Here is a 26,594-nt window from a genome sequence, read left to right as displayed (position 1 = left end):
TGGCTCTGGAGCCGGCTGGTCTGTTTAAACCGTGCACACAAGGTCCCTCGGTACAACGCAGTTTGTGCCCGCGGTTTTATCCTAAAAAAAACAAATGACATGAGATATTATTAGTCTGAAAGAGAGATATGAAAGACTTTAGTATGTCCAACCATCCTCGTCTTAAAGGGGCACTCATTCCATTTTACATCATCGTCCTAAGAAGTCCTACTCAGCCTGAGGACAGTTGTGTAATGTTGTCTGTGGCTCTGCAGGGAGCCTTTCCAAGTCTCAGAAAATAACTCTGATGATGTCATCAGAGGTCATTTTCTGATGACATCATCAGGGGTTATCTCTGTTTGTATAACAACGCCTTTGTTACATACTGGAAGTGTGGAGTATGAAAGACATAGGAACAAGACAAGAGAATCGTAGGATATCAAGATGCTGTTATGGTGCATTATGGGAAGTCTACACTAGAGGCTATAAGTCAGGTTATCTTGCCCTCTGCTGTTTTGATTTTGACCATTTTGACCTTTTTGCTCTTGGAATGGCAATGTCAGCCTGCCGGTTCAGCCTGGTCGCACGAAAAGGCGTGGGAATGACATGATAAGGGCAAGGCAAAACTGTGTAATAAGAATGCAGTTTTTTGCTTTAACGATTTCTCAAATCTTAACAGATGTTGAAAATGTGAGAGACCCCACACATAACAACATGTTATGTTCAATTTAACAGTTTTGTTCCCATAGTAGCAAAACAGCCAAAACACCACACACTAACAGATTCCATTCATGAACAACAAGAGTCCTGACTAAAAAAAAAAAAGTTCTTCAAACGTGAAAAAACATGGCGGACAACGAGGGAAAGAATTATTGATTTTAATTTTTGCATTACTTTGTACTGAAAATTGAAGAAGAAAAAATATGGATGAAGTCATGGAGACACGTTAAATAAACACTCATGTTGCTGCTACAAATCAACAAGTTGGTCCTCCATTTCTGAGGTCCATCTTACTGCTACTTTATGCTTCGCATTTAGCATTAGCTCATGCATTAACCATGCACGGCCCCCGTGACCACAGTCGGTGTCCTTCCTTTTTCAGTCAACTTGGTTCTCAATTTGTATCGTTCTTTCCCACGTGACTGCGTCATCGGCTGTCCTTCTCCACACAGGATATCCAATCGTAAATATTGAACAAGTTTAATATTTGCGAATTGAGGTCAATGCGGCCACAATGGACTTCCTAACAGATCGGGGGATGTAAAAACACTCTTAACATACCTCTCACCACAGGAATATCTGTTAAGATAATCTTTAGAACCATCAAAAAAATCGGGGCTTTGCTGACGATTGTTGGGAGGGGGGGGAACCGGGCCCAAAATCGTCTTGATTCTCGTGTAGTGTGTACCCAACATTAAAGGTCCCATATTGTAAAAAGTAAGATTGTCATGTCTGTTATAGTATAAAGCTGGTTTAAGTGCTATATAAATACTTTGAAAGTATTGAAACGTTCAATATACAGAGAAATACACAGAGCCCGTATTCAGAAATTGTGCGTTTGAAACAAGCTGTTAGGATTTCTGTCCATTTGTGATGTGACAAATATACAATATTTAGACCATTACACGGTTTTAAACGTAAACATTCTAAATGTGTCCCAGTTTATTCCTGGTTGCAGTGTATGTGAATGTCATCAGCTGACAGGAAGTAAACCTGGACCCAAACTGTTGCCTAGCAATGCAGTTCTGTTGCTATTCCGTTGAAATGCACTAAAATGGAGCGTTTCAGACAGAGGGTAAATACAGGTATATTCAGGCTGACAGTATGAGGAAAATAATGTGTTTTTTTTAACATTACAGCATGTAAACATGTTCTAGTAGAAACACAAAGTACAAATATGAACATGACAATGAGCATTATATGGGACCTTTAATAATAAAAAGAAAAATAAAGGATCAATTTAAAAAATAAAAATTATAGACATATGTAATAAAAGTATTGAAAAGCTGAAGTCCAGTGTGTGGGCTATGTAATTATACTTCTAGCAAACTATGCAAATAAGACATAGGCTGTCATAAACTACAATTATTCTTCCAACTTCCTACTAAGGCTTGAGCTACAAAAAAGAGTTCTGCTTTTTCTTGTACTCCTAATACAAGTCGAGGTTCTGAGTTTGAATGGCATGTGAAAATGTTCATCCATTGCAGCCAAGATAAGCCTCAAATCTTACGCAGGAGACAGGACCCTTAAAGCTACTGTATCTTAACTCCTAACCTTTAGGCTGAACGTGATTCATAAATCTTGCTGTACTCCCTTCGGTCTAATTCCTGGCTCAACACTTGTCACTCATCTCGAAGAGTTATCTACCTTGAAACAGCAACTACCCCGAGGTCGAGGTGCACAGCATCCAACGAGAGATGAAGCAACAGCTAGAAAACGTAGGTAATCTGAAACAAACAGGCTGAATAAATTGTTGCATACATCCGACTGTGCCGTTCCTACTGCTTTCCTCCGATGTTGTGGGTACTACTTCTCCGCACTGTACCACTGATTGCATCCATCACAACAACGTCAGTGGCTCGTGGCCAGCATTTGTTGAGTGTTTTCTCATCTGTGTGAAGAGAGAAGCCACTACCATACACATAAATATGTTCAAATGCCCACAGGGCCAGCAAGAAGCTTCCTCTCCCCCTCAGGGTTTCTTAGAGGATTCAAGTGGTGGTGATTGGCTGTTCCACTCCAGCACAAGCGAAGCAGAGTAGAGTAAAGCGACGAGCACGCTGGGCTCATCTAGGCCCAAGTGGGCCAGGGTGAGTGGAGTGGGATTGTTGAGCTGTTGTTTGATGAACCGTAGTGCCTCTTTGTAGTCAGGGGGCCCGGGGTCCAGGTGGTGTGTCCTTCTTAAGCAGCTGTTAGAGAGGAGCCATGTTGCTTGAACACTGACGAGAGGATAGAGGGATAATAAATCAAGTGTTTGTTTGGAGTATCTTTAAAGGAAAAGAAGCGTGGTTTTATTGTGTCGTTCAGGCTGTTCTCGTACACCGTTCGTAGCTATAACTACGAAAAATAATGCACTGTAATTCATATATATCCCACAAAATCAGTTTGTATGTAATCCACATATTCGTAAGTATTCAACGTAATCCAGGAAGTATAAAAAGCGACAGGAGACTCATGTTCGTACCCCGTGTGTACCAGAAGTTAACATTGATTCATTTGTAACTACCGTGCTAAATTACGCCACTTCTGGAGTTACTTTAACCCAAACCACGATCTTTTCCTAAGCCCAAGTAGTTTTGTTGCCTTAACCCAACCAAGTTGTTTCCTGTGAAGACGGAAGTTTATTTTGAAAAGACTGTATGCATGTAACGAGTGGAAATCGACACATACGTCACGTGTTGCTGGACAGTTGTAGGGAAACGCACGAAAAATGAGGGATAAGTCAATTCAGTTTATTTATATAGCACAGTAAAACAATCCGCGGTTGACCAAAAAGTGCTTTACACAGTAAACAGGAAAAAGGCAGAAAATGACACAATGGCAAAAACAAATATTGACAATATCTAATACACATCGAAAGCCAGAGAAAATAAGTGGGTTTTTAAGCCTGGATGTGAAGCATTTGAATGTGGGGGCTGATAAAACATGCAGAGGGAGGCAAGTCCACAACTTGGGCCGGACCACAGAAAAGGCATTTGGTCACCTTTATGCCTCAAACGAATATCAGGGATAGAAAGCAGCAGCTTATCCGATGACCTCAGCATTCAAGGGGGACAGTAGTGAGGTAAAAGGTCACGGAGATACGCTGGAAATATTGTAGTCATTTCTAAATTGCACTGGTAACCAGTGCAATGACATTAAAATCAGAGTAATATGGCATGATTTTTTTAGATTTTGTCAGCAGATGCGCCGCCACATTTTGCACCAGCTGAAGGTGTGCCTAGTTGTCTGACTGACCCCAATATATTTAATCCAAGCAAGAAGAGATAAAGCGTGAATTATTGTCTCGAAATCTCTGAAAGGGAATAACTTTTAGAGATCGGAAATAACTTTTAGTAAGATATCACGAACCATTGTATGAGGAAAAGTTATCCCGTTACACATGGTGACTAAGCAGCTGTTTTAAAATCTCTGTCCTTGTTGAAATTCCTTCTGGTTGCCAGTAAATGTCAAAATACAAGAGTAGCATAGGACGTGTTGTTCAATGCACCTGCTTCTGCAGCTCTAACACATGTGCACAGTGAACTCCTGCACTTTGCAATTAATAAAACAAGCACACCTTCTACCATTCTGGCAAAAATGCACTAGCACTGAATGCAAATGTGAATATAATATTTGATGGAGACAGTGATCCAGGTAGAGAAAAGTTAGCTATCACTAACTCTAACCTTGATGTGCTATATACTTATCTAACATGACTGATGACTTTTCATGGTAATACAAATAACATGAAGGACATCCGTTGCAAATGGATCCTGCTTATTAATTATACAAAAACATTAATGCAGTTTTTTCCTTGAAATATTGATATGAAATCTTATAACATGCATGCTAAGTAATTTTATGCTGTATATGAGATATATATATATAAGATGGTTAGATGGTATCCAAGTTGAGTTTTTTTTTTTTTTAATTCAGATACTGCACTAACTCAGCTGTATCAAATATCGACATCAGTATTTGGAAGACCTTTAAATTAATGTCTCAAATGTTGTTTAATATATAAGGAAGGAAGCTTAATGGATAATTCTTGTTTATTACATTTATTTATTACACGGCTGTGTTGAATACTCGATTCTGATTGGTCAATCACGGCGTTCTGCAGTCTGTAATTTCTGTATAACAGGCCGTTGCTATGTATAACAGATCGTTGCTATGGGCGGAGCTCTAATGTCGGACTCTGGCGGACCGTTTTTTGTGTCAAAACATTGATTTCTTCAGTAAGTAGCCGTGTAATAAGCGGGATAATGTACAGCTAGCGGGTCATTGTTGTGAAATAATTCTCCTCAGGGTGATGAGAGAGCAGCATCGCCCTGTCAGGGATTCTTTCACAACAATGACCCGCTAGCTGTACATTATCCCTAAACGTGGGCCTTATTCTAATACCCAGGCCATCATTATTGAGTGTTATGATAACATTGTATTTACCAGGTTAATTTGTCTTTCTTTATGAAAAACACTGGCATTATTTTTAGTCAATCCCACATATACCGTCCTGATGCTGTAAATACTCACTAGTGTACCAAATGTGTATTCATCTACAACTGAAAATAGTCGGAAATGCATACTTCCCTGTCTGAATGACATTTTCTATAAACTACAGTTCCCAGCTGTTAAAAAAAACAAAACAATCAACTACTGTGTCCTTTTTTTAAAAGAGGTATAGTTAGACATTTTTGGAAATACTTTTAGCTGACAGTTAGATGAGTAGGTCGATACCACTCTCAATACTGTGCAATTTTGAGCTGGAAGCCAGAAGGTGTTTAGCATAGCTTCGCATCATGACTGGAGGCAGAGGGAAACAGCCAATATCAATGAGACTCCAGGAAGGGCTATGTCTAGAAGGAATCCTGCAAACCGCAAAATCTGATCTGAGATTTGCAAAGTTGCAAGAACTCTCGTGAGACTCACTGCCCGACGACCTATACTAACCTTAACTATTCAAGATCAATGCCTAAACTTAACTATTCAAGATCAATGCCTAAACTTAGGTATTCGAGATCAATGCCTAAACTTAACTATTCAAGATCAATGCCTAAACTTAACTATTCAAGATCAATGCCTAAACTTAACTATTCAAGATCAATGCCTAAACTTAACTATTCAAGATCAATGCCTAAACTTAGGCATTCGAGATCAATGCCTTACCTTAACAATCTCTCGAGAGTTTCCCCGTTTTGGGGGCTCCCTTCTAGCCACTACCTCCAGGAAATAATTGGACTTTTTACAAGAAAAGATGACGGGCAATATGTGTAGCGCGCTTACTTTGATCTTTACCGTCGGGTGGCTGGCTGTGTCTGACCTCTCCAGGAGAGCTTTTGCTTCGGGCCACAGGTTTTCCACACCGGCTGTGAACGCTCCATCCTCCTCACGGCGATTACCTCATTAACATTATGGTTCCCTTATAGCATTGGGTTTAAATCTGAAATATTACCAAGTAGGCACTTCTGCTTTTCGCTTCGACACCTTTCGGTCTTTTCTTTTTTGCATTCGCTGACAGCAACAAAATATAAAAAACCACCAACCTTGAAGTATATTGCATTGTGAGGATATCTCGTTTGTTCTTTCGGTGTCAAACCTAAAGACCTTTAAACTTTATCTCCTGAATCTTACAGATATTTCCCAGCAGTGGGAATCAAGTGGACACTGCAACACAAAGTCTGACATTTACTGTACCTCACGTCATCCTTTGGCTGAGAGTTGCATTGTGATCCACTCCGGACGCTCCAGGCTGTGAGTCAGCATGACACAGTGCCCAGCTGCCAAACTGCTGGGTGTTCCTCCTTGCAGCTCAGGCACAAGATGGGATTTACATTTCATCCTATTGTTATGCTCATATACGCTGTGTTCTCTGAAATCACACTCTGACATGTTCCCCTTAAAGAACCCGAACATACCGTAAAACTCCAGGGTGCTTTTTTGTAATTTGTCAGTGGGAACAGTCACCAACCATCACTACCACCCGCTGTTAATTCTCTCCTGCTGGACCCTGACAATCATCTTCCCTCTGTAGCTCTGCACTGTAATGCACTCCCACACGGTCTTATCGCAACCACTTTATTCCATCTGTAGAAAGAGTGGGAATGTGTGGTCTCCTGTATGAGTTATTGCCGCGGAACAGCAGCATGAAATCAGCGTCGGCGGCTTGTGCACAGTGTGTGGTCCGCTGGTGTTTTTTGATACATGAGTAGTGTCTCTGATACTAAATGTGGTACCCCCGGAGGGTGGAAAACAAATACAGTGTGATAGCACAGTGACAGTAGAATTACATAGGTTGGGGGGGAAAAAAAACAAATAAACCAGCAGGATGAGGGCTATAATTGTCTCACCTTTGGTTTGCATGGCATAGCTGTGAGTGCATGTTGACATAGGTTGTTCCTCGGGTTATTAAGTCATGCTAAATGAAAGGAATATTATGTGCAGCTGAGTTATTATCATGAAACACGATATGCAACATGTGCTTTTTGCGGACTGCTCATTCGCGTGATTGCAGCAGCATTATGCATGCAGGTGTTCAGAGTCGTGCAATTATGATATATATGATGATTTATGTAAATACAAAGCTCAATTAGTTTCAAGTCATTGCATGTGTATTACGAATGCTCATCTGCTGCAGAATTAATTGTCATGAAATGCGTGATGTGAAGTATACTGAACAAAAGTGAGGTGGAAAACAAGGAGAGCCAGTTTGCAGTATGTTTTGTTTGGCAGTCTTCATCCTTGAGAGGCCAAACAAGCTGTAGCGTCAAGCCAAGAGGCGACTAGCTGCCCATTAGTGAAGGCTGCCAGGCTGCTGAGGGTCAACATAATCACAGACCTGCTGGGACCAACATCGCATGTCTTCGCCTAACAAAAAATACCCGAGACATGAGTTTGACATGACCTTGTGACTACAGCAAAACATATATTCCTGTTACAAGTGTGTTGGCAGCGGGGCACCTGGGGCCAAGTGGTGTCAGTTTCTCTGGGGAGGCGATTTTAGCGAAGAACAGCACAAGGGCCTGTTGCTTAGCAGCACTCGATGGCCGTATTTCCCGATGCTGGGCAATGAGCTTCATTAGGTGAGGCCTAACAGGGGATGTAGAGTGGCACCTGGGACAGCTCAGAGTCCTGCCAGGAGCAGGCTGCAGGATGTGAATGCGACGTGACTTTAAATGCCTGAAGAAATTGTAATGATTGCGCATCGGGAGGATTGTGATGACCGCGCCGGGGCTCCAGCTGCTGTACAATGCGTGCACTGTAATGTTCTCTACGGAGGGTTTAATTGACATTTTATAGGAAGTGCAGGGAGATTATGCTTTGAAGTTAATGACAGTTATCAACACTGATGCTGTTACTGTGCTCCAGGTTTCCCCTGATTCTCTATAGTTCATCTGGTAGAACGTAACGTGACAATTAATCTTGCCTGAAGCGATTTTTAGTGGAGTTTGTATCTCTATGAACAGAGCTGGAGAGGAAATATCATCCTGGGGTAGAGCAATGTTATTCATTTCATTTTTTTTTTAATTTCATTTTTATTCATTCAGTTTTTTTTACACCAGCATAAAACCGCTTAAAAGATGTAAATAGTCACGATACTGGAATTTTTTAACTTCAATACAATACCTTGAAAAATACTGATATTCTATACCATTTAAATACCACAGGGAAAAAATTGATGGCATAACATATTCGATTTTTATTGAAACATAAATAGTGTGTCTCAACACACTGTTAGAGAGAAGAAAGCATAGCTGGTACCCGTGTATTGATACAGCAGAAAATGAGTATTCAAACCGTATCAAATATTCAGTATCGATATGTATCGATACTACGATATTTTTGACCCCACTAGATGTAAACAGATGTAGCACCAAAGGTCAAGAAGCCATAGGCCTGTACAGACAGTACAATAGGCGATTTGTTCATTTTTACCATTGACCCGGTTCGTTCACCTGCGACTCTGTTATATATTTTAGAGAATATTATAGATCCGAGATGAAACTAACAGAAGGGCTTCACTCAGAGTAAAAGTTGCAATTACAAATCTTTCTGCTACTTCAGCACCACGGACAGCGCCATGGATTTATCAATACACCGCACAGTAAGACAGTTGCACGCTCTCTGCTACTAGGGGATTGAGAGGGGGATGCAATTTGGTTATTTTGTTAACAAGGGGGGGATGGAATCCTTCCAAAAATTGCCTACTGTATACAGCGGACCTCCCAAATGAAAAAAAAGACGATATGGACATGAATTGATTAAAAAACAAATACTTGTAAATCCAAACAAAATAAAAAAAGAGACACAAAATGAACAGAGCAATGCTGACACTGTTCATATACATATATGACATAGGAATAAAATGCAGGAGGGTAAAGCAACACAGAATCTAACGACCAGATAATCAACAATGACAATGATTACAAGCTTTTGGCATTCCACATCTGTGCACCAGGATATCTCAGGGAATATCTGGTTGAACTCAATTTAGTTTCAAAGCAGCTATAATCAATATTTTTTATATTAACAATGAATCACATGACTACTAGTATATGTAAAGGGTCATTCATAGTGACAAACCCACAGCGAATATATCACCTGACTGCAGATCCCAGCTCTTTAGCTCTTTCAGCTCATTGAAATCAGTGAAAATGCTCGAAAACTCCACTGTACGCTACCTGCACAGCACAAAACAGCAGACAGACACATTTAGCAACTGGCTGGTGAACACAGTGGAGCATTTAGCAGCTAAAAAAACACATATTTCCCTCAGGAGTTGGTGGAGTGAATATTGGAATGAGATTCATCAGGTGGCCAGAAACGTCTCTAGATGACTGCTGATGTTGCTCCAGACATGCTGGATGTGTATATTGGCAACTCTTCTAGCAAGTTCAACACATACACATCATTTTTATAATGATAATAATGACAATAAATGTACCTTCCTTTATGCATAATTAAAATAATTTATACTCTTACATTTCACACAAAGCCTTAGTTTTTGAATGTTCTGTCCTTTAACATCTGATAAATGCCTCGATGAGCTACAGGCATGCTAATATTCAGAAGAGTTTCAGTGCCAGAGAAATAACCACAAATTGAGTTTCCAGCTGTTAAATGAGGTACAGACTGTGTGGTGTAACGTGGTGTAGAACCGCGCTCTTCAATGATGAAGCAGAAATCCATACGACTCTGGCCCATAATTGTCAGCTAAGAACAAGTAGGCCTCCACCGCACAGCACTAATTACTGGCCTTTACGTTATTGACAGCCCATCGACATTTCCCCTCGACTGTTTATTGGTGAAATCATTTTAAAGTTGGAGTGGCTCTTTCTGGAAATAGCTTTTTCTGTCGATTGCTTTTGTCCGAGTAATCTGGCAGCTAAGTGTCTTTTAATAAGGTAATACGCTTTACTAGAAACCGAAAGGATCCAATAGGAGAGTGGATGGAGGGGTGATGACTACATGAAGCCCAGAACCCATATGGTCAGTGTGGCACATTATCAACAATGGTCAACTGAAGTATAACTTAAAGGATAATTGCGCTTTATATAACTTGGGTCTTATTTTCATAGTTTTGACCATCATTTCTATTTGTTAGGATAATATTGTACTCACCAAAGTAATTACTGAGATCTGCAAACACAGCCAAATAGCTGCAACAAAGTCCAAAACCATCTTTTTTGGAGTTTATGGTATAATGATTTCTCATTGCACAGGAATGTGTGCACGCCACTATTGCCTATACACCTACTTCTCACTTGATTTATTACCTCAGAAAAAATTGTTTAGTTTATGGTGTCAATTGCTAGTTTCTTCAATACAGCATGATGTTCATTTAGTAAATTATGGTCCCATTTAGAGTCAAATAAACCATAAAACAGGGGATGCTTTAGGGCGTGGCTACCTTGTGATTGACAGGTCGCTACCACGGCGTTGTCTGGTCTGGGAGTTGTCCGTGTTTTCGTCTTACAACTTGTTTTCAGTTCATGAAAGTTAATTGTAACTTTTTGTTTGCCTAAAAAATTGGAAATTATCCTTTGAAGCTGCCATTTGACAACTTTGCAAGTTGGCATTGAGAAATGGCAGCAAAAAGTCATTTTTTGAAAGTTAATCCTGGGCAACAAAACCGCTCACAGCACATTTAATTTTACCAGCCAGGCTGGTCTGTGATCATTTTTATACAAAACAATTATTTTTATTACTTGATATACAGCTTTTTTTTGCTAAAATATCACCTACTGTGGCCTTCATTATCACGAGGACTAATGCAGCACACGAAAGAGCCGCGACAGAACCACACGTCAATCTAAAAAGAACCCATACTGTGTGCCTTATGTGGGTTCAGCTCCCTGAGGGTTAATACAGGTATCACCCATCAAAACAAATCATACATTTCTGTCCTGAGTAATCTCCCAAACCAATCCTCGCGTTTGATCGCCCGCTGTGAAGCTCGCATGATTGCTGCAGCGTGCCGCTGACGGCTTCAACGTCTCGTAGTAAAGTCCTCTAGTCGTGTTTATCGCTGTAGTAGCTCCCAGTCTGAGATCACCGGCTCGGACAGAGGACATCACAAACCGTCTTCAGAAGGGAGACTTCAAAAGACGGCTCACAGCACGCATTTAAAAAGGAGAAAATTAGTGAAACATCCTTTCAAATGAAATATGGAATTATGATTTGCCGGGAAGGTTGCACAAGCATGAGTCACCTTTGTTAATACTCATATCCCCCGTGGTGTTTTATCACTGAAATTGCTCCCAGACATCGTTGTGCTGGGAGCTGAAGTAAAAAGAAACCAGAGAATTGAAGAGCGGTGCTACAATGACTATCTGATAAGGTGTTGGGTGACTCATTGTTGATTAGTAGTTTCCAGGCGATAGGTAGGCCTCTAAGTCCCCTTTGTGGAAGTATGTGTGTGTGACTGAATGCATATGAGAGAGTTAGAAAGATAAATAGAGAATTGTAGCAGTGAATGTGAGTCAGCAGTACCACTATGATTTAAATCATTCCTATTTACCTTATTACAGCTGATCATTGCCATCAAGGCTAGACTTTTTAAAAAATCTGATACCCAAACTAGATGTATCATGTCATTCAGAAGTGGAATAATCTCCTTTATAGAGGATGAAAGATTGTATTGGTATCCTTTTTGTCTGGTAATCCTGATGTAATCTCTTTTGATCCTGCAGCATGTGTCCATTAAGTACGCTTAAAGTGGAATTTGCCACAACAGTAAGTAATATTGCGCCACATAGATTTGTCAAGACAGTTGTCTGAAAGTTTCTGGCCTCTGCGACAGCTTGGCTGACTCATTATCAGCAGCGAGAACAACAAAGGAAGGGACGATAAATAATTCAGCAAAACTTGAAGCTGCACATGATAACTGGAATTTGTTCCGAGGAAAAAATGTTGGGATGTTGTTTTTGTTATTGTTACTCTATGGATGTTTGCTTCATCCCTCAATAGAAGTACAATCCCAAAAAACATGAAGTATCAGAAGCGGTTAAGGCTGCAGCGAGAGTGTGAGTCTGTGTTGTTGTTGTTGTTGTGCTGGTAATCGATCTGAGCAGACATAATGTCATGGTCATATTGGTCAGTCGGACAGGTTCAGGCTGAACTGGACCAGATGTTATTGGCTAAAGAGGGTTATTGTATGTGATGCATGAAATGTCAGCGACTGCCTAGATATTGAGCATACAAATACGTCATATACTGAAGCAATGAAATCAAACATTGGCATGTGCAATCCAACAAACCCAATCAACATTTCTCAATAATATAATATCTATTTCCAGCCATGGCACATGTGCTGTTTCTATTGTGTCTTCATTAAACTGTACATATAGATATAATATTTATACTTCAGGTTTAAAGCATCCAACTGAAAGAACATGTACCAGAAGCTCTTCAGTCCTTTGTGCTGTGTGTATCTGATGTCTGCATTATACAGTCTTTAGCGGTTTAGATAACTCAGCTGTCCTGCTGTTATTACAGACATGTGAACTAACCACAGACACTGGCCTCGTTCATGGGCAATGAATATTGGGAATGGATATTTGACGTTATTTTTAGCATTAAAAAAAGTTTTCTTTGGCCTGGCGGGGGTTCCCATTAGCCTGGAGGCCTGCCGGGCCTGTATAATTAGAGAAAGCACTAATATACTAAGTCCTGCTCCTCATAATTTAACTCTAGGGAATTTCAGAAATATTATGAAATATCGAGGCTGATATTGAGTGAAATATCTTCGTTCTTGAGCTGCTAAATGCTCCACTATGTTCACCAGCTGGTTGCTAACTTTGTCTGTCTGCCGTTTGGTGGTGAACAGGTAGCGTCCAGAGGGTTTATCAGAGCTTGTTTGCTGAAAACATCTGCCTGGGGAGAGAGGTCGGTGAGAGAGGAGTTTGCGGGTGGGAAAACCAAAACAATGAGCTAAAAGAAACTAAAAAGGTCTGAAGATCAGTGGTGAACTGAAGATTTGGTTTTATTTATTAATTTAATAGGGGATAGAGCACTTTAATGAACATCAATATAAAAATAGAAGATGTAAACATGCCAGAGTTGGCAAGAACGCTAATATACATCCATGTCCCTAGGCAGGTCACACAAACAGAAACATTACAAGTAGGGCTGTCAAAGTTAACGCAATAAAAATACGTTAACGCAAAATCGTTTTAACTGCACTAATTTCTTTAACGCATTAATGCAATCGATCTTTCGGAGGTTGTAGCGGGCTGTTTTAAAGCTAGAGTGATGACACTGGTATCATATGAAACTAGAAAACCTAAGGAATCCATTGGTACCAACCATGTCATACTAGCTTGGTGCGAAAGAGGTAATACATCCCCTGAGGTCAACGCTGTCGTATACGACAGGAAAGTACTCTAGTTACTATTTTTAGTATATCTCCAAAAACGCTTTGGTGTAGAGACTTACTTTAACTTGCAGCCGCTTTGTCACCACCGTAGCTTTCTAATGAGCAACATTTCACTCAAAACTACACATGTGGATCTCATGGTGGCGCTAGAGGAAGAGACCATTCCTGTTTGCAGACATTTTATGGCGATCCATCCAATAGTTATTGAGATATTTCAGCCTGGACTAAAGCGGTGGAACGTCTGACCGACTGACTGATGGGATCACCAATATATTACCCATGATGCCACTGGTGTTTGTTAAGTCTAACTTCCTCTAGTTACTTCTACTACATACTGCTGTGTGTGGCTGTATCCACTGTTTCTCCCTCTGCCACCCTAGCTCCTTTTTTTTTCTCGACTTTCTCATTACCATACTTGGCGATGGCATCTCTTGCCTTGTGCATTCTGTGTGTCCCATATCTCAGTGACGTCTGTCTGTTGGCTTCTGTTCTTTATAGCCGTAGGGGGTTGTTTTGTTGCGCTTCCCGCTGAATCCAGCGCTGCTGCTCGGATTCATCAGGGAGCACAGTCATGAGAAGAGCCTGTTTCACAAAATAAGAGCATAACCATTCAGGAAACGAATGGATCTGCATCCCCTATGTAGGGTGTCATTGAGAGAATTACAGGATTTACTCATATGAGATGGATTACATACCTACCTAGCATGCATTGGCCTCAAGATTTAAGAAATTCTCTGAAGAGGTACAGCGCCCATCTTCCACAGGCAATACTGAGGATTACCAGTTTCCTCTGTTCAGGCTGCTCAGCTTCTAGCTCACTCTCCCTTTTGTGTGCTGTCTACCTTGAGCTCTCCAGAGCAAACAGACAACTGAGGGACTACATATTTGAGGCGGCACTGTCCTTATTGACTCTGCAACGGTACACTCACTTTCTTAATCCAGCTGGTTCGACGTTTTTTTGCTTGGCACACACAAAAAACAAAACAACCCTACACATACAGAATTCATTCCCGTTTATTTACCTGTTTAATTGCTGGTGCAGCCAGTCACACACACACGCTTATGCAGTGACCTTGAGAACTTCTTTAACTTCACTCTCTTACAGGAAATGTTTAAATAAGGATGCAGGCAATGTGAGCTTTTAATCTAGCTAGTTTGGCAGTAAAATCCCCTTATTGCGTACTGTTTTAATATGCATATGGGGTCTGCGTTTGTCTTAAACTGACTCATTTGTCAGGTCACCCACAGGCATATGAGGATGTTGTGAACCTTGGAAGAGGGTGTGCAGCATATAGGGCTGTCTCGAATACCACTTTTGAGGCTTCGAAGCTACAGTGACAAATTTTCAACGATAATCGACGATATCGCTCGTTCAGTTGGTAAGAGAAACAGATCTCAGTCAGATACTAGAAAAAGTTTGTTTTGGCAGATTGTGTTGGAGTAAAAAAAAACGCTGCCGTTCGCAAACTTGCGGTCATTAGTGTTCTTTACTTCACTATGTCTAATGAGAGATGATGACAAAATCGGACTTCGAGGATTATCCTTTTTTTTTAAACGAAAACGTCTACAAAATGTGTAATAATCACAAATAAATTACAGCAATAGCCCAAAATAAACAAATTTACTTATATGTAGGGTTATAAACAAATGTATAAATAAATATACTGTAGCCTATGACAATAGATAAAACACGAGACTTGGCTTTGTTGAGACTGTCTATCAATCTCTTCTGCGTTTCAGTACCAGGGACAGTGCCGGTGGACAGAAAGACGACTCCAAATTAATTGTAATGTTGCTACTCGGCTTTTGGATGTGTAAACATGAAGCTGTTTGCTAAAATGTAAGCCACAAAAACTCTATAAGTTAATGATATGTGAATATTTTGGCCCCCAAGTGGCCAGAAAAGTCACCTTTAAATACGTCTTTTTTTTGGCTGGACAGCAGAGGGTCAGTCCTACAAATACAAAAGTCTGTCACTGAGTGAGTGATGAAGTTATACCATTGGTCGGCCGAGTGTTGGAGTTTCCTCATTGGACGTTGCTCTTTCAAAATGAAAAGGCGGGAACAGTCCGTTATGCAAATGAGCCCGTCCAGCACGACGAGTCCGGCTCACGAAATTGGACCAAGCTGTGAAACAAGGCGATCTAGTTCTAAAATGAAACTAGATTCAGCAGTGGCATCGCCTATTTCTCACTTAAAATGTTTTTTTATTTATTTATTTTTGTGGATTATTTAGATGGAATAACAGAAAGTTTACAAGCAGGCCGCCATGTTGTTTCCTGTTTGAAACGGCGAGCAGAAAACCAATCAGGTGCATTCAACGAGAGGGTAGGTCACTGCTTGAACGGCCAGTTGAGTGGAGCAGCGTGTCCCCTAGTGTCCTCGCCGGACCTTGTGGACATGTACCGCTGACTATTTGTGTAACAATTTAGCCACAAATTCACAGACTTGTTAAACCATGACAACAAACAAGTATTTTTAGATAGCTTGATTTAAATATTCTAGTCATAGAGGTGGCAGATCGGAAAACACCACTATAAATCATTCTTGTAATTTTAATTGAACATATTTTTGTTGTTTAGATATAAGGAGTTGTTGGAAATTTGCAGGCCATGACAGAGTGTGGCTGAGAAATCTGTCAAGGAAAGTGAACACGTCCTCATCCTTCAACCACAACCAATGCAACCATGAAATCTTGACAGCTAAACTACTTGTAGAAAAATAGTTTTGACTTGAAGAAGGAAGTTGGGTGTTTTCAGCACAGTCAGTGTTTTCTTGGAGCCAGCAGCTATAGTAGCCATTAGCAGAGCAGCTCCTTCTGCTGCACAGCACTTGTGGCGTTTTGTCCAAAGCGACAGTGGGATTGTGACAACATGAAAGTGGTTATGAAAACTCTTTTTATTCCTTTTTCTTTTGATTAAGTTAGTTTCTTTCTGTACTGTATTTGGCACTGTGTTCCAAATAAACCGAGAACATTAAAGAAACCACTATCTAGAACATAAATAGATAAATAGGAAACTATAGTTTGAGTTATTTTTGTCTTAAATGAGTTGGTCATTGAGAGCTTAAAACAAACACTCATTTATGAGACTATGTTGGATGATTTCCTATGTTACTCTATGTGATCCTGCACTACATATCTGAATAAGCGCAACGGACAAAACACTTAAAATGTAAATGTGATCTTTCTAAGCTGCTGGCAGGCATCTCTGATTTCGGTGGAATTGCCACTTCGTCGGCGTAGAACATTATGTTTGACATTTTTTCCCTTAACAATAGAGTTAAGACGACTAGACACCTGAAAGACCATAACCATTATGGCACCATAACAAAGTGGGATTGTGGGCAGACTTAGTGTTTCAAAAAGCACTGATAGCGAAAGGTTCCCTGGCTGTAGTAGGTAACCATGGTGCTCCTGCATCCCAGACACATTAAGCTCTTGTCGGTGACGTAGTGGAGACACAGGCAGAGAGCTGAACAAGGTGTTCTCACCTCTGTGCTCCCTGCTCTTCTTGACCTTCATTAAAATGCCATGGCCTGTGAGCAATTAATGCCACCGGGGCACCTGAAGTAATACGAGGCCGATTAACCTGCGGATCAAAGAAGCAAAAGCCGTTGGTTTAAGCAACTGCTCGACACTTGTAGAGTAACTACCCGGGCTGTGTGTGGGTACTAATGAGGGACTACCTTGATAGTGTTATGAATAATGGATGATATGGATTATACGAGCAGCAATGTGTGAAAATAAATGAAAACCAAAGGGAGGTATCCTCTACTGTGTTCTTTGATAAAATGATATGTTCAGAGGATCAAATGTTAAACAAACTGTGTTTCTACTCTCATTTACTGTGAATATTATATGCTCTATTCCACATGAGTGATTGGTGTGCCCTCAATCCAATGAAAAGAACTCTTATATGCAGCAATTTTTAGTTGTACCAGGGATGTCATGGTACCAGAAATCTAGTAGTCGATACCAATACCAGTGAATTTACACGATTCTCGATACCAATTCAATACCACGGTAAAAAAAACAATAAATCCAATGTAATTCAACACGCACTCCTTTATTAAAACATTTGAACATTACAAAAAACAGAGCTAATAAATAAAAAGAAATGTCTATTAACATTGCAAACAAGAACAGTGGCATGGAGACAAACAAACAATATTGTCTGGATGTCTGTCTTTGAGGTGCTTTGCTAAATTGGAAGTATTTCCTCCTTTGGAAAGAAAAGTAAACGGCACCGTTTCTGCACCGCATACTGATTTTTGCGAATCTATCATTACGCCTCAAACTCAGAGTACTTCCATACCTGACACTAACTATTTGTTTTCTCTACGAGTTGAGGCGGAGGTAGCACTGCAGCAGTTGCCATCTTTCACGTGTTGTGTTGTTGTTTTTTTCCGTGCTGTTACTGCGTTCTTCTTCTTCCTTCATTTCACGGCAGATGAGAACACTTGTAAGTGTATACTTCCCCCATTAGATCCGGAAGAATCGCATCTCCAGTACCTCCACTCCGGTACCAAATGACCATTACAGGCATCTTTCGGGACCTTCGGTACCGAAGAAAACAAATACCGTCACATTTTTTTTAATTTTGGTACCGAGTTGGTACCGAAGTATCAGTTCTTGTGACATCCCTAAGTTGTACTACATAAAATTAAAGTGACATTTACAGTTTTCTGATAAAGAATACAAATAACGTAAAAGCTAGGGTTGGTAATGTTGAGAAGAGTACACTAGATTTAATAAAATGATCCAACCAAAAACCCAGCCCAGTGTTGCAAACTCTTTCCCAATTAAAGTAGCTAGCAGCATTAGCTCCAAAGGTCGTTAAATCTTGCCAGAAAGTCACCAAGTCAGCAACACTGACAGTCCGTCACTTCAGGCCTCCCTCCAAAGCCACTCCCCCAAAATTACCATAATGAACGTAACTAACAAACTTGGCTATTGTTAGTACTCACAGCTGTCAAGCTAGCAGTTTGCAGAAGACTCTAGTGATGTACAATGAGCACACAGGCAGGCAGGTAGCCCGTCCAATAATTTCATTAGGGCCGAATGAAATGGGCTTTTTACCTGCGTCATCCACAGATACCGGATTTTTTCTTTTTTTTTTTTAATCAACAAATATTCAACAAATTAAAATTAAAAAAATCCGATGACATGTTTCTGATTGTTTGCTCTGTGTTAACTGTTATTTATTTTTTCTAAATAACACCCAAGGAAGCTTTTACTTTGATTTTCTCATATTTAGTCATGAATATTTAATGTTGCAGAGAAATACTTTCAAAGCATGACTGTGAGATAGATGTTCCTTTTTCTAGTACAGAAAAAAAATGAAATATTTCTGATATAATAGAATGATATAATAATTGGATTTTGGCTGCCAGCTGTGTCAATTTAGAGTTTGAGCAACAATGACTCACACCCGCTCGCACAGACCTATGGAGCTCGCATTGTGGGTGTGGGCAGACATTCAAAATAAGTCATAGTAAAGTGGATTGGAGCCAAGCAAAGGTTGAGTCATGCAGTTTATGATGAGAGCTGCCTTGGTATATTCATAAATGTGTCAAACATTAGAGGCACTTTGGATATGACTGTGGAGAGCCACAGGGGGTGTGATACATTTATTCAATTATAGATTGAATTTTGTGATAGTTGAAAGTGGTGATGTATATCTGTTTGTGTCAGATGTAGTGATATACATCTTGATGTAAAGTTGTATCTGTCTAATATTCGGCTCTTTGGGTTTCAGCAACAAGTATCTTGCTCATAATCATAATTCCTTTTTTAGCCAGGATAAATTCACAATGACTGTGGTGATCCCCGACTTTTCTTCTAGCGTCACCGTGAGGTTGATATTTGCATTTTTTAGTAACATGCCTTGACACAGACTGTTCTCATACACTGTTTGTAGCTATACCTATGAGAATGAATGCACTGTAATTCGTGTATATCCCACAAAATCAATTTGTATGTAATCCACGTAATTGTGAACCAGGAAGCATAAAGAGCAACAAACACTGGAGACTGCTGTTCGTATCCTGTGTGAAACCAGAAATCAACACTGATTTATTTCTCAACATAACTTCCGTACTTAAGTTACACCTCCTCCGTAGTTATTTTAACCCAAACCATGATCTTTTGCTAAACATAACCAAGTAGTTTTGTTGCCTAAGCCTAACCAAGTTGTTTCCTGTGATTACAGAAGTTTGTTTTGAAAAAACTGTATGCATGTAACAAGCGGAAATGAACACGTGTTGCTGGACATTCGTAGGAGAACGCACAACAAATGAGGAATAACTTTTATAAGAACCGTTGTATGAGGGAGAGAGAAGAAGAGTAGAGAGTAGTAGAAAAGTAAGCACTCTTAGAAGAGGTACTGTAAGTCTTCGAGCAATTTTTGAAGACAGAAAGGGATTCTGCTGACCGAATCAAGTTTGGTAACTTTCTCCACCACCGAGTTTGGGTTGAGATTTCCTGTCTCGCAGTGACAGTAGGATGTGTTGTCGTTCATTTGCTGGTCATAGTGAAATCGGACAGTTTGGGGCTGTTGTTGGCATCTGTCAGCTCTAGTCTGCTCGTGTCGGAGGTTTTTCGGTAGATTCAGCATGTTGAATCGGCGGCGGAGCCCTTCGGTGAGTGAAATCGCTCTGATTGGCTGTTCGGCCAGAATCAGTGCACGAGAAGTGGAGAAAAGTGGAGTGACACAAGCTGTTTTTGGCTGGTCGAAGACCAGATGTCCTGCTAGATTTTTGACCATTTGCAGAGGTTTTACTGTGCACAATTGCATCCCTGCCAGAAGGGCATTACAGCAGTCAGAGCCAGAGATGAACAACCCTAATAACTTTAGTGATTCCCTCACTTTTTATCTCTAGCGCCACCACCACCACGATGAGGTTGACATTTGTGGTTTTGAATTAATTTATTAGTATGTTCCCTTTTGGTGATCTTCTGACTTTTCATCCAGGGCCATCATGATGTTTGTCCAATACTACAAACTAATGACATTCCCATCAGCCTCCGCTGTGGTTCGTGTTTAGAGCTAGTCAGCAAATGTTAGCACGCTGACACGCTAAACTAACATACATGCCACAAGGGGCTGCACGATTATGGCCAAAATGATAATCACGATTATTTTGGTCAATATTGAGATTATTCATTGACTCACTCTCGCTGTCAAGAGGTCATGAGGTCATTTCATGTATTTCTGTGAGATCACAATGTTGAGATGCAGCAGAATTTCCTATGAGCGAAGCATGTATTTTAAACGTCAATATCGCAGTCGATCATGTTCATTTAATCATGGGAAGCCCAAACCGTGATTACGATTAATTAATTCCATTAATTGTGCAGCCCATCCTGCCACATGTTAGCACTGTCAGTGTGAGCATATTTGCATGCTGCCTCACAGAGCTGCTGGCGTGGCTGTAGACTTTCAGTCTTGTTATATCGTAGCTGGGGGTTGTAGAAAAAGATTGTGACATGGAAGTGTGTTGAGCTACAGTTTTTTACCTCTTCCTACTCCGATTGACTCTAAAAATATTTTCACGAGGCACCTTTGTGTTATGACACTTCCCACTCGGGTTTGTTCAAACATTTAAAGAGTGACTCAGCAGATGTGCAGTGAAACAGAAAATGTTCAAATTGAAATGTGCTGCTGTACTGAGCTGACTTAAAATGCTGTTCATTTAAACTCACACTGAGGTACGCAGAAAATTAGACTTTCTCTGTTGTTTTTTGCTGTTTCATTTTTAGCAGATGGCCAGCAGATTTAGTATTATTCCACTTTTGAATGCCAGGCTTATGGAACAATGCAATAAATGAGTTTTAGTTGCAGTTGTTATTACAAAATGTTTATTAAATCAATCAATTGTTGCATTGTTTATTATAATCCAACCTTCTTAAATATTAAGATGCACTAAAGGAGGCCCAGAATGATTTCTGTTTAAGGAAAATCTATTTAGGATACAATTTCTCAAAGATTTCTTGTTAGTTTCCTCACATCAGATTTATATTTGGGCAAATTGACAGCATCTCAATTAGTGGATTGTGGAGCGCTTCTCTGTTTCAGACACACTTTGTGCTTCTGGCTGATAAGACTGGTGTGCTTTTGCAAACAAATCTTGTCTGCCGCAGCTGGCAGGAGAATATAGATTGAAAATACATGTCACATGTCTTCTCCTTCAGGATGCCTGCATGACTGTCCAGAGCACAACCCCCCATCTCCCGATATATTATGTAATATTTGAGTGACCTGGCCTTTCTTCTGCTTTTATCGTTCATTAAAGAGTGTGATTCTCTTTCCGCTGCACTCCACGCCGCGCTGGACACAGGCGTTCACCTGTGCACACACGAGCACAAAAGCACCTGTGCATGGCAGGGCTCTGTGTGGCAGAGCAAATATGTCTGTTCCCAAGACAACAGCAGATAATAGAGTCATTATAACAGGACAAACAGATTACACAGTGCAGCGCTGCACCGCAGAAAACCACACATCCCATCAACGACATCAAAGAAATACTTTAAGAGGCTGGCTCGGAAAAAAATAAATGAGTTAAGTTATATTCCATAGTAGGGCTGTCAATCGATGATTGTCCATTAGTAATCATGATTAATCACATTTTTTATCTGTTCCACATGAACCTTAAAGGGAGAAATATTGAATAATCTCATCAACATGGGATTAGGCAAATATGCTTGCTTTATGCAAATGTATGTTTATATTTATTATTGGAAATCAATTAACAACACAAAACAATGACGAATGTTGTCCAGAAACCCTCACAGGTACTGCATTTAGCATAAACAATATGCTCAAATCATAGCATGGCAAACAGCAGCCCAACAGGCAACACCAGCTATCAGTGTGTCAGTGTTCTGACTTGACTATGACTTGCCCCAAACTGCATGTGATTATCATAAAGTGGGCATGTCTGTAAAGGGGAGACTCGTGGGTACCCATAGAACCCATTTTCATTCACATTTCTCGAGGTCAGAGGTCAAGGACCCCTTTGAAAATGTCCATGCCAGTTTTTCCTCACCAAAATGAAACATAGGTTTGGAGTGTTATTTAGCCTCCTTCACGACATGCTAGTATGACATGGTTGGTACCAATGGATTCCTTACGTTTTTCTAGTTTCATATGATGCCAGGATCTTCGGTATAACTTTCAAACTGAGACCGCTACAACCTAAAGAATCGCAAGTTGCAGTAATGTGTTAAAGAAATTGGTGCCATTAACGAATTTGCCTTACTATCACGTTAACCTTGACAGCCCTAGATAAGATATATTGCGATTTATTACATTTTTCAACTGCAAATTATGCAGTTTGTCAACATCTGTTTTATCTAATAAGATGCCGTTTTCACTTAGTTCATCTCATAGTTTTTATTTACATATCTTGAGGTGAGAGGAAATGTTCATGCCAGTTTCTCTGAACAACCTCTGAAAGACAGAATAGCTGTCGTCGGATTGTTAAGAGGTTATTAGTTTATATAATAAAAGAGAAATACTTGACGTCCGTGTATCGATACAATATTGCCACGCAAAATATCGAGATACTATGCTGTAATGATTTTTTTCCTCCACCCCTACAGAAAAGACAACAATTTTTATGAATTTATCACCTAATTTTCTTTTATCAATCCATGATTGATATGAATATGTCACAGATGATAACTTGTACAAGTTAATATCTGCTCTGTAGGTCTACAGATCATCTCACTGAGTCCTGTAAATCCCCGTTAATCACCCCTGTATATACAGTATGTATTGTCTTGTAATGTTAAGGACACTAATGAATGCTGGAGCTAAAGCTGAAACACTAGAGCTCAAACTGATATGACATCTCTGTGGGAGGCGTTATTTCATTGCTTCTTTATCCTTTTAATATGCTGCTCTCATGACTTCCTGTGTTAGACTTTGGGCATCATAGGGCTATCAGCCATCACCACATGGACACTCAGACGCTCATCTGTCCAGTTTAAAACTTAAAAAGAGGACATACAAGTGCAGCGACACCGCAGTTGGCGGCGGTTGAATCGATACCTAATACACTCCAGTCTGATTGCAGCAGGGAGAGGCTGTTGAGAGCCATCATCGCTCACGAACCTCAAATGACATCGTCCAAACAGAAATAGTCTCTAGTTGATATAATACCTTTGAGTGTAAATTAAAACGCGATGTTGGAAGATTATCTTCCGGGGAGATTTGTGGTAATCTGTCTGCACAGTCGAATCGCAGCGCAAATCAAATGAAAGTTGTCATTTCTTCACAGCTGCCACTGTAATTCATTATGTCTTAATTACTAGGAGAGAGAACAAATTTAAGCAATCACAATCAATATCAATTAATTTGCTAATTTTGAGCAAGGAGGGAAGAAGACAGATGGCTGGTTAGAATACGAATCTGTCCTGAGATGTAATTAGATTTGACTAACACTGTTGGGATGCCACAAGTATGTTTTTTGCTGCACATGATGTTTACTTTGACCCAAATTGATTTTGCATTAGCAGTATGCATAGGCCCTTAAATATATCTTTCTCCAGCATGAATTAGAATAAAGTCTGTGGAGGAGGCAATTTCTGTGAATTGCTCATTATGTGCTGTCATGATGAAGCCATCATATTTGGTTATCTTATTTCCACATTATATCCTACAGTATCTATGCTGTATGAGTAGAGCAGAGGTATATTTTAACAAGGTTGTTCATGTTGTTGATAGAAACCGGTGTGTGTATGTGGAAATAATGTGAACATTGCTGCTCATTGTTGAAGGAATTGTTATCAGCTCATCTGCAGTCAGCACATAAAACCAGTGACACAGTGAGCTGCTTCTGACCCACAGCTGATACTTCAGCTTCCTGCACAGACCTCAAACTTCAAGGTCCCGACCGGTGATTCTGCATGTTTTACTGCATTTAAATATACTCCACCTCTGTGCTTACCATTTTACAGAGCCAGGGTGTTTTTACGATTTTATTTTGGCAGCTCTCTGGGTCCCAGAGAGACTAACACTTACTTGAAATATTCTAGATAATCCACCACACTGGTTTGTTTTTGTCTAAGCACTGCAGCATTATTGTTTTTTTGTGTCAAAAAGCAGCTTGACGTGACCTAAGAAAGGAACTTCAGTTACGTGATCACAATGACTAAACATAATATTTCTAGTAATTTAGGCTGCATTCTCACTAAATCAGACAGTTGTTGCTATTCGCCGCAGGGTTGTGCGACGGTGTGGGAGGGTCACTTTAACGGCCTGTTGACTGCAGGGCGATTAACGTGTTTTGTTCCCTTGTGTCTGGATAGCTGGTTACGTGATTGGCCACCGAAGTGTGACGTCAAGTTGCGTTTCTCTGAAAGTTGATTATTTTTTTACTTTTCTGCCGCAGGCCGCACCGTTTTTTTTTTGGCACCCCCTGCGGCAGCCACAGCCGCAACCCCAACGCACTACCCCGATTCAAAATGAATGGGAAGACTTGCGTTTTAAGTCTAAAGTCTAAAGTCTAAAGCTTCGGTTATACTTTCCACAAGGACACACGGACATAAGCTGATGTGGAATTGTGACGAGGAAGCGTTTTAGTCTTTTATACTGCCGTTTGGTGGTGAACAGGTAGCGTCCAGAGGGTTTATCAGAGCGTGTTTGTTGAAAACATCTGTCTGGGGAATGAGGTTGGTGAGAGAGGAGTTTGCGGGTGGGAAAACCAAAACAATGAACTAAAAGAAGCAAAAGAAAGGTCTGTAGATCAGTGGTGAACTGAAGACTTGGTTTTATTTATTTATTCATTTATTTATTTAATAGGGATAGAGCATGTTAATGAATGTCGGTATATAAAAATACAAGATGTAAACATGGCAGAGTTTGCAAGAATGCTAATTTACATCCGTAGTCCCTAGGCAGGTAACACAAACAGAAACATTACAAGTAGGGCTGTCAAAGTTTACGTGATAATAATGTGTTAATTCAAAATCGTTTTAATGGCACTAATTTCTTTAACGCATTAACGCAATCGATCTTACGGAGGTTGTGGCGGGCTGTTTTAAAGCTAGAATAATGACACTGGCATCATATGAAACTAGAAAACCTAAGGAATCCATTGGCACCAAGCATACCATACTAGCTTGTCGCAATTGCACTACATTTTGGCAAGGAAAAACTGTCATGGCCCTATAACAAAGGGATCCCTTGACCTCTGACGTCAAGATATGTGAATGAAAATGGGTACTATGGTTAGTACCCACGAGTCTCCCCTTTACAGACATGCCCACTTTATGATAATCACATGCAGTTTGGGGCAAGTCACAGTCAAGTCAGCACACTGAAAAAATAATGATAGTGCAGCTTTAAATTCATTTTTATGATCAAACAAATAAATAATAACTGTTTAAATCTACCTTTCAAAGCTTGATAATGCACTGCTTATTACAGTCCTGATAAATGATAAATACTAAAGTATGTTTCTTTAAATTCCACTGATAAAACCTCAGGCTATAACACACATTGTACATGCAAATATAAGTGCCCTGGTTGCAAATACGATTGCTAGAGCCCCCTTTTTTTTGAAAGTGTATAACTAAACACATGCTCGCGTGGGTGGATAGCCATATGGGAAAACATAGAATCAATATTTGAGAGCGCAAAACTCAGAAGTTGCTCAGTACGTATCTAAAATACATAAAAAATGCTATACACCAAAAATATTATGTCTCCATTTGGAAGGCAGTTGTTGATGTGATACTCATGCCAGCTGATGGTGGGTGTTTCTTGGCCATGATTTTGATGTTTAATACTCACAGCTATGGGCTGTGGTAGAGGAGCGATAATCAATACGGCACTCTTTTCTCAGCCCTGCATATTCAAGAGCAGTCGGCTTCATTCATACTGTAATTTCCCATAAAGCACATCATTTATATTGCATCTCAAAATTAAACTAATGTAGTGTATGCATCCTATTGTTAGCCCCACAGGTTGATTTCCAAAAGTCTGTTTGTGTGAGTCAGCGGTTTGTGGTCTAAAGATAAAGTTTAATTAAG

At 40.1% G+C, this 26,594-nt stretch overlaps 1 protein-coding gene across 1 annotated transcript in view; it reads left to right on the top strand.

The window, feature by feature from the left end:
- kcnk9 (potassium channel, subfamily K, member 9) overlaps positions 1-26,594 on the top strand; it is a 43,435-nt gene that overhangs the window by 14,547 nt on the left and 2,294 nt on the right. The window lies entirely within an intron of this gene.

Source organism: Sebastes umbrosus, chromosome 15 (genome assembly GCF_015220745.1).
Source record: "Sebastes umbrosus isolate fSebUmb1 chromosome 15, fSebUmb1.pri, whole genome shotgun sequence".
NCBI classification, from domain to species: domain Eukaryota; kingdom Metazoa; phylum Chordata; class Actinopteri; order Perciformes; family Sebastidae; genus Sebastes; species Sebastes umbrosus.
The sequence above is the reverse complement of the archived record's forward strand: the minus strand, read 5'-3'. Positions and strand labels throughout refer to the sequence as shown.